Source organism: Manis javanica, chromosome 1, assembly GCF_040802235.1.
Source record: "Manis javanica isolate MJ-LG chromosome 1, MJ_LKY, whole genome shotgun sequence".
NCBI lineage: Eukaryota > Metazoa > Chordata > Mammalia > Pholidota > Manidae > Manis > Manis javanica.
Window position 1 is genome coordinate 96,024,311 of NC_133156.1, and position 9,867 is coordinate 96,034,177.

Sequence of the window (9,867 nt, forward strand, 5' to 3'; positions counted from 1 at the left end):
CCTGCATGCTGTTAATCTTCTTACCTTCCTGCAGGGACACTTTACTTTTGATCTCAGGTTTCTCTAATCAAATGCTTCATCTTATTCATATTCACCTATCTGAGCAAAGGGCTTGGTCACCACCACACCATCTCCAGCAAATTTGGGGACAGATGTGAGATGGTATGTGGCCACTATCTCTGCTTCTCCTTGGGATGCTGTAAGGAGGCTGTAAGATTGATACAAGAACCTACCAGGAAGATCCTTCAAGGGGACCTTTACAAAATGCTGTGGTTCAAAAATATGCATCTTTCTGTTATGGTTATTTAAAACTTTACAGGGAAGGAGGGCGCTTCCAGAATGCTGGTGTGAGGATCACAGTGAAACCTCATCCACAGAGAGACATCTATTAAACTGGTAAAAATTATCTAAGACAATGACTTAAAATCTCTGTTGTTGACCTAAGTGCTTACAACCATTTAAGAAATATTTATTCAACAAAATCTATAGAAACTCAGTAGGAACAGTGGAGGGCATGGTTGCACCCATCCCAGCTACCCAGATCCATGTTATGGAAGATTATTCCAGTGGGCTTGACAGCCAACTGACACCTCCTGTGTCCCCAGCTCCATGCAGAAGGCCCATCCTGTATGGATGGTGTGGGTAAAATTGTAATATTTCCAGATCATCTCCCCTGGCTTTAGCGCATTTGCATATCCTCAGGGGTGGAGAGAAGTTCATCTCCATGTCAGTGGGTATTACCTGGGCAACCGAGGGTGTGTCTGAACCTGAGAGGTTAAGGGGGAGAGGCTGGCTTGCTTGCTTGCTTCTTCTGGAGCAGGGGGAGAGAGCCGGTGCTGGACTGTGGTTTGTAAGCAACAAACGGGTTTTAAACTTTACTTCTCCCTTTGACTGATTTCGGTTTTTAGAGGTATTTTGCCCTGGGATTTCCTCTCCTCGGACTTACAGATAGCCAGGCAGTGGTGCCAGGTTCCCCATCCCAATCAGAGCTGAGTGGAGGCAGCTGATGAGTGCAGCTCCTCCTTCCCACAGCCCTGGGTTGTAGGAGAGCTATTCCAGCGGATTTGGAAGCCAAGTGGCAGCTCCCACCTACCCCAGTTCCTGGTGTAAGAAAGCTATTCTAGGCCAGTTGAGCAGCCAGAAAACATCAGCAGACCCCATCTCCCCTGACTCTGCTATGGAAGACCTGTTACAGGGGAGGGTGCAAGTCTACTTTCTGACTCTATGAATTTGACTCCTCTAGATAACTTCATACAAGTGGAATCATCCAATATTTTCCCTTTGTGGCTGTCTTAATTTACTTAGCATAACATTTTCAGGATTTATCCATGTTGTAGCATGTATCAAAATTTAATTCCTTTTTTAGACTGAATAATATTCCATTATATATATCACATTTTGTTTATCCATTCATCTGTCTTGCAATGTTTCCACCTTTGGGCTGTTGTGAACAATGCTGCTATAAACATCAGTGTAGAAATATCTGAGTTCATACCTTAAATTATTTTGGATATATATTTAAAAGTGGAACTGCTGGGTCATATGGTCATTCCATGTTTAACTTTTTGAGGAACTGCCAAACTGTTTTCCACAGTGGCTACACCATTTTACATTCCTGCCAGCAATAAACAAAGGTTCCAGTTTCTCCACATCCTATCCAACACTTTCAGTTTTTTATATTTTTTTGGATAACAGTCATCCTAATGGGTATGAAGTGGTATCTCATCGTGATCATAATTTTCAAGTTAAAATATTAAAATTCTTTATCTGTTCAGCTCTTAATGCTGAGATTCACACTGCATTTTATAATCTCCTTATTTATGTTCATGAATATAAAAATAGGAAATGAAAGATGGACTGGAGCTTTTTCCTTGTAAATAGAAACTGAAAGCCCCAGGGATTTATGTAAATTTTATTCCTGTTGTCCTGCCATTGTTTTGTACCTCCTATCCTTCAAAGGACAAGGACTCCACTTAAGTTTTGAAAAGAAGTCTTTATTCCAGTTGTTTTATTCTGTTTTACCAGTCCATTTTATTTTTGGCCCCTTATCCTATTTTCCCTTGACCCTGAATTGCCAGGTGACTTAATAGCCATAGCAAGCTGGCTGTACCCTTGCTTGGCCCTATTTATAAAACTTGGACCAAAAAGATTGGGTTTAGTCCCAGGAAAACTGGGACACTTCTGTGAATAGTAGGGAAGAGTGGCATCTTCATTTGGTTGTGGGTGGGGCGGTGGTGATATGCATGCATACGGAAGCACCCAACCAGGATTCAAATTGCTGGGAACTGTCTAGCTCCTTGTCTAAGCGTGCAAATTTTAAACTGTAAAAACCCCAAAACACTAAAAAACCAAAAGAACCTCTATGAGAAGTATGTTTGTTTAGAGAGTAAGAACTAATGTCATTAATTTAGTACTAATATGAGTCATTTCATGATCAAAGCTTATACTTAGCCTCTAAAACTATGGAATAATATTCATTCATCCAAACCTTGATAATTACTCTTAAAGTTAAAAATTTGCCTGTAGTAATTACTAACCATTATGCTCTCATTTGAAGTAAAACAGGGGTGGGTGGGGGGAATCGGTGACTTCATTTACTCATTCAGTGAATGTTTCCTGAGCACCTGCTATGTGACAGGGGCTGTACTAGGAGGCTCTGGAGATGCCAGAATGAGCACTGAAGACAGTCACTGTCCTAAATGACCTTGTGAGGCCATTATATAAAAGCCATTGATTTGAGTACCCCAACAAAAATGCATCAATTATATGGAAAGTTCCCAAATTATAAGCAGAATAAGGTTCTGTGAGGAAATGATTCTAGAATTCTACTCAAGTAAATTAACTATGTATAATAGAAACAACTATTAAAATGATTACTTACATACCTTTAGTGGTATTGGTAGAGGAGGCCAATCTATACACCACCTCTTTCCCCCGAATTTTTAATGTCTTCCCCAGCACTAGAAATTCCTTTTCTGGGGCTTTACAAGGTAACAGTGGAGAAGGACTTGGGTGCTAAGTACTATGAGAGCTGTGCAACATGGTTCCTGCTCTCCAGCAGTTTGTTTCTATTTATTTAAACAATGAATTAAAACATTTCTCTTGGCCTTAAATTCCAAGAAGGAATTTTAAGAGTCAAGTCTTTATATTGAACCAAACATTTTTTGAAGTCCTCACACCTCTAGGTCTGATCCTTAGGGGGCTCAGAAACATTCACAAGCTTGCATTACTATTGTTATTTGTCTGAAGACACGGGATGATTTCTCTGAGATCCAGCCCTCCTCCTCCACCCCCAGCAAGCTTGTAGACGATCAGCAGTAGAGTAGCTGTGTCTCAGTAGCAGCTCTGGGATCCTTCTGCCCCACTGTATTCAAGCTGTGTTCCTGGAAGAACCACAATTTCCCTTAAATTATCCCAAATCACTGTGGTCTTGAGATACAGCAATGCTGAGTGGTTCTAATGAAAGAACATGGTGTCACGACAGACTTCTCATGAATCACAGCTCTGCCACCTGTTAGCTGTGTAGCCTTGAACAGACTACTTAATTTTTCTGGGTTAGTTTCCCATTTGCTGAACAGAGATGGTGCAGGGCAGTGGGGACAGGCACAGGCTCTGGGCTCAGGAAGACTGGGCTCTAGTCCTGGCTTCACTTACACTGGCAACCTAGCCTAGAGGAAATGATTCTCTCTCTCTAAGCTTCGGTCTTCTCATCTTCAAAATTGGGAATCACATAGCCTCTGCCCTATAGAATTGTGAGACTTAAATGGGATAATGCTTATAAATGCTAAAGCAAAAAAAATTACTCAATACACATTAGCTCCTATTACACTTACTACAGTGACCACGAGGGGATGTACCTGCTAGCTCACAGGTGACTTACAAACCATGCTGGTTTCTCTCCCCCATCCTCCTGAACAGCCCTGCCCACAAATGTGGCATCATTAGTACTGCTTTGTGGGTGGTGGCATAAAGTTAGGGAGAATTCTCCCATACCTGCACCCCTTTCTTTGCCTTCTCATTTCTCTCCATTCCCGATTTCCCCATACAACAAATCACTCTCCCAAGTCACAGAGACACGTTCCGCTCTCTGCCATGTAACGCAATCAGCTACACGGAGACAGATTCTTGGCCAGGGCTGATGAGCATTTGCATTCTTTCCATGTGAGCTGCATCTAAGGGCATCTGGAGGGAAACTACCTCCCCAACTGTGACAGACGATCAGGCAGACTGACAGAGCCAGGTGCCCTTCCTGAGAGTCCCAGCGACGGCCCAAATTACAGCACATTAATGCCGACTACTGAGAAAGTCTCAGATTTATATTGTTTCCGGTACATTTAGTGAGGATAACTTCTAACTTTTAAAGGAAGAACAATTTAGTAAGCAGCCAGCACAGGCTTTTAAAGTTTTTATTCCACAAGGCGAATACTGAATTTTACCCCAGGCCTGTGATGTGGCATAGACAGTGGTATTTTCAAGCTACATTAATGGGTCATGAAATCAAGTGGGTTGAGACCACCTTTTTTACAAAATGGAATAGACCAGAATAGAAAATATGCAAGAGTATTGTCCATAATAAGGCTGAGCACTTTTGGTGGTACTTTTTTAAAGGTGTATATAGATGAATGGGCAGTTGAATGGTTGCAATGTAAATGTTTTTCTTTCTGTTCGTCATGGTCAAAATAGTTTGAAAGCCACTGAAATACTAGATGTACAGAAATACATGTGTGCATTTTATCAAAACAAATGGCAACACCCACTCTGCATTAAAGAACTATGTGAAGATAATGAGAAACCCAAGTCATTCAGTCAATGCCTTCTGTTTGTAATGGTGTAATTTTTCTCTAAACCTAAAAATGTGTGCGTGTGAGAAAGAGAGAGATGGAGGGAGGGAGGGAGGGAGGGTAACAGGGCAGGAGGCAAGGAGGACAGAGGTGGGAAGGAGGGAGAAACCACCAAAAAGTGCATTTACATCCTCAGGGCCCTCAGGGCAGCTTCTCCCCTGGTGCCTGGAGCTGCCTCGGTGTCAGGGGAGGCCAGCTGATGGGAGCCAGCTGTTCTGGGTCCCAGCTAGTGGGTAGAGTAGACTTTCAGCTTCTGGAGAGTAAAGGCCAAGTCTTTTATTGGTTTTGGCTCTCATGGTGTCTTATCACAATCAGTGCTGAGGACTTTGTATTTACCTGAAAGTCTGTGCAGGATGCAGTGGCGGACTTGTTGAGATAGTTCTCTTTTTAGTATATTTAGTAAGTCACCCACAAGGTTTTCAGGTATTTTCTCTGAGCTCATGTAAGGTGAGTGCACTGGGGTGTCCGGGCAGTTTGCAGCAGAGAGGCTCCCGCACTTAGGTGAGAACCAGGAGTAGGCAGATGAAGCATAAAAGGCCAGGAAACTCCTAGAGAGCAGTGCTAGACTGCGAGTGAGAAGCCTGGGCATCAGCAGTTCCAATCCTGGGGCTCGTTCTGTGCTTTTACCTGCGCCTGTGCCTGAAGAGCATTGCACACATATGTACCTTGAAGCATGTTCTGAAATAGCAACATAGTTTAAATGCCCGCCAATAGTGGATCACCTAAATAAACTACCACACCTACCCCCACAGTGGGATACTGCATAGTTGTGGAAAAGAAGAAGGAAGTTATGTATGTGCTGACATGGAATGATTTCCAATAGGATGAAAAAGAAAATTGCTATAGTTTAGAAGAAGAATACATATGAGTCTAAAGGGTTCTGCCAGCTTCAGAAGCTCCCACAGGGTCCACGGAGGCCATCACAGCTCAGCTGCCACCTCTGCCCAAACCGAGCTCTTGCCCTTGTGTCCCACAGGTTGTGGTGGTTATTTATTGCTGTGTAATGAATCACCCCAAATTTAGGAGCTTAAAACAACATTAAGCACTGTTAGCCCACAGGTCAGGAGTTCAGGAGCAGCTGACCTGGGGAGTTGCTCTGGCACCCAGTCTTCCGTGAGGTGGCACGCCGGCTGGGAGGGTTTCCTCCATGTCAGGCTGACTGGTGCAGGATTGTCTGGCTGAGATGACTGGCCATGCGTACCCGGCCCAGGCAGTGAGGGCACAGGGGAGGGCTAGAGCGGCAACTCAGCCACATTAGAACAAGAGTGTCTCTTCTGTTCTAAAGATCTCCTAAGGAGGAAATTTGGCTACCCAGGTCACTGGCCCTTCTGGCTGTGGCTGCAGTCTGAATTCTTATTATGTCTACCTACCCTGGACATGGAGAATAGATGCTCATTATTCCCCCATTTGACTCTTCGCATTCGCTGAGACAGATGACGTCTTACCCTCAGCTTCCTCCACATCTAAGTGCCCCAGGAAACCACTTTGCCTAGGAAGGGCCAGAGCTTGCTTGGGCATAATGAGAGTTCATGACTTCACTAGAGGTAGTTGAAAGAAATGGAAACTGACTCACGGGCAAGTTTCAGATTTCTAGGCTAGTATATCTTTGAAACTAAAAGGGAATCCTGATGACAGATTCCGGGGTAAAATCCTAATGGGGCTCTCATTGGCAGCTGAGATTTCTCAAGAAACCACCAACTTCTCCAATAATGTGCAAGCCTTTCTGGGGTTGATGACACCTGCCTACGACATTTAGGACCATTTTAAATACAGTCTTGGAAGTCAGAAGTTTAAAAAATAATCTCCCAGTTCTACTGTCATTCTCATATGCTAGGCAGGGGAAATCTCCAGGATGATATGAAAACTCATTTAAAGGAAAACTTCTCAAGGAATTTTTTTCTATTACTGTGTTACTCCCTTAGTCCCATCCTTCCGACCATCGTCACCACCTCCTAAGACTTTGTTTTTGCATCTGTGACTCTAAGAATTGCTCTTGCTCCTCCAACATCTATACCCAACATGTGTATGCTCCACGATCTTCTGAGTGGGAGATGTGTTTTGTGCAACTTATGTATAGTAAGGGAAAAGTAGACGATCGTAGCTAAGGTGTCCTGGTCAGTTTAGAGCTGGGTTGTCTGTTTGGAGGATGTTTGGAAAGGAGAGCCTGCCTGTAGTCAACTACCACATGGGGGCAAATGGTAAAACTGGAAGAAACTACATCTCTGATTCTAGATAGGAATTTAAAGAGTTATAGGCATTGTACTAATTTTTTTGAATTTCTTCTTGTCGATCTCATAAATTCCTAATGAGGTTAAAAAAACCTCAGCTGAAGGCTGAATCTTAGTGAAGTTTCTGCCTTTAAGGGAAGATGGTCGTGAGGAGCAACAGTAGCTGCGTGGCTGGCATGACTTCCTGATAAAAGCTGAGGGCTGATTATGATGCCTTGAAGAAATACTTATAATATAGCATTGGGATGAAGGACATTCCTGAAATGATGGGATGTCTAAGAAAAGCTATAACATAAAATATTATGCAGGGTATGAAAGAAAGATGAAACAGAATCAGGAGGTCCATGGCCAGCACTTTTATAAGAGGGGTTATTAATGTTATTGAGGGACAATTAATAATTTTCAGGAGGAAATAATGGGAAAGATGCAGGAACAATGTTTATGATTCCCGATGTCTATATAATGAGCCCAAAACATGACTGTTATGGTAATTCAATATTTTAATATGAGGTAAATGCATTTGCTTGTTGATACTCCTTTCTAAAAGATTTGAGGCCACCAGATAAATAGAATCTTAGAGGTATTATTAAAATTAGCACAGAGATTACTGGTATTCCTGAAATGCCCACCATTCAGATACCTGTGGGAAGTGCCACCCTGCTAAAAGCAGAGCATCTCATCAATTCTTAATGCCCCTTGCTAACAACATTTTTTGTTCAGAAGCAGATGGATCAATAAAGTCAACACCAACCACTGTTTACTTATGAGAAAAAAGGTAGAATGTGTTGGCAAAGTGGAAGTGAGGTGAGACTTGGGAGACAGTAGCCGGTGAACGTTTGCTGTTCTTGAGCATTCTACTCAGCCCACTGTAGGTAACTGCACCCCAATTCCCTGTAGAGTGACTACCTCCCTGCCATTGCATGCAGTCCCACTGGGCATGTCACTCAGGGTTTCCCGCCTTGCCTAGCCCAGGGATGAGTGTCAGACACTCCTGGGCTGGTCCAGTGCAGTCTTTCTCCTGGGACTTCCAATCTTCAGTAGACTGACACGAGGAGAGAATAATTCCTGCCGAGCCAGCTCCCGAGGCCACCCTGGTCCCATCTGTCCTAGGGCCTGGTTCTGAATCCGAATCTCCTCAGCAGTCTGGGACCTTCCTGATAACCCTCCCAACAAATTCATTTTTGTTTAAATCAGCCATAGTCTGTTTCTGCTGCTACTAACCCAAGGACCATATTGAACATGACATCCACGTACTCTTTGTTGAGCCCCCCATATCATCCTCGTCGCAGCCCAGAGGCAGACAGAGGGCACAGCGAAGCTCTGAGATTGCAGAAGCTCAAAGAACAGATAGGTATGTTGGCGTAACTAGAGCCCATAAAGGGGTGAGTGGCTTAAGGCTCTACAGAAAGATTAAATCTGAAAATGTGATTTTAAAAACTGATCTTGGTGTGAAGGAAAAGCGAGGAAAGCAAGGAAGCAAAAGAGTAGATAGATAATGGGCCACTTCAGTGAAGTCTTTTTGTGAAAGATCACACACAAGATCAGAGAACAGCACATCACTAAGGGGAAAAGAAAGGCTGGGGTGTGTGAGTGAAAATTATAGCTGGAAGGCTGAAGCCACAGAAGTAAAAATAATCAAAGCTTATGGAGAAATCTAGAGGCATCAAAATGGTCTTTTGTTGGATATGAGCAAAGCACAAATGGCCAGGGCCACGTGCCGAGTCTTGAGGTCCCAAGGGGACGGTGACAGCGGGGAAACAGAACCTCGCAGCTCTCATGGTGCTTCCGTCTTCTCCAGGAAAATGAAAGGTCTTCAGACCTGGGAGTGTGGAATAAACCTGGTTAAGAGGTAATTGAAGTTCAAGATAGGAACCGAGACAGTGAGAGAACGGGAAGCCTCTGTAAAAGACTTCATTCTTCAGACTCGAATGAATTTTATCCCAAGGTGCTGAGAGAACTAACCAAATAATTGTAGAATTACTGCGAGTAATTTTTGGAAACTCAAAAAGAAAGGAAAGATGCCTGAAATTTGGAAATGGATAGATTACTTTGTTTCTGAAAGGATGTAGGGCAGTGCATTGTTGGGTTTTGGAATCTACAAAAAGTCAACTTAACGTGAAACCATGTTATTTGGGAATTACAAAAATCCCAAATCACGTCATAGTGATTGTCACCACTGACACAGGTGACATCACTCACACTGTCTATCAGACTAAGAGGAAAAACTGGACCAAGGAAGAATACCAATATTTGGATTTCTAACTGTTTGGAAATGTATACCCAGTGAATGTTGAATGATGAATCAATGGTCTTCCGGAGGGCGGGATCTTGGGCTATGCTATGGAATTCTGTTCTTTCCCTTCCTATACAGTATTTTATCAACAACTTATATAAGAAAACAGAAGCTACTTTGTAGCTGACAGAGTTATGAAGAGTAGAAAATATATTGGTTACATGAATGAGCCTAAAAATGATCTCTATGGGTCATCATGTATAGAAATCTGTAGATAATTTGGAAAGGTGTTTACTAATGTTCTGGAAAGACACGTACCACAGGATTATGATGATTAACTCTGGGTGGGTGGCAAGATGAAATTTTTAATGTTCTTCTTTTTGTTTATTTAGACTGATGACATTTTTTGGCAATGAAAAGTATTACTTTCCTCATAAGAGAAAATAATAAAGAGACTTATTTCAAAAAGAAAAAAATTTCACTGGATGGAATGGTATAAAAACAAACCAGATGAAAGTTAATATGATTAACTATAAGGTACTATGTCAAGGTTAAAAAAAACTTT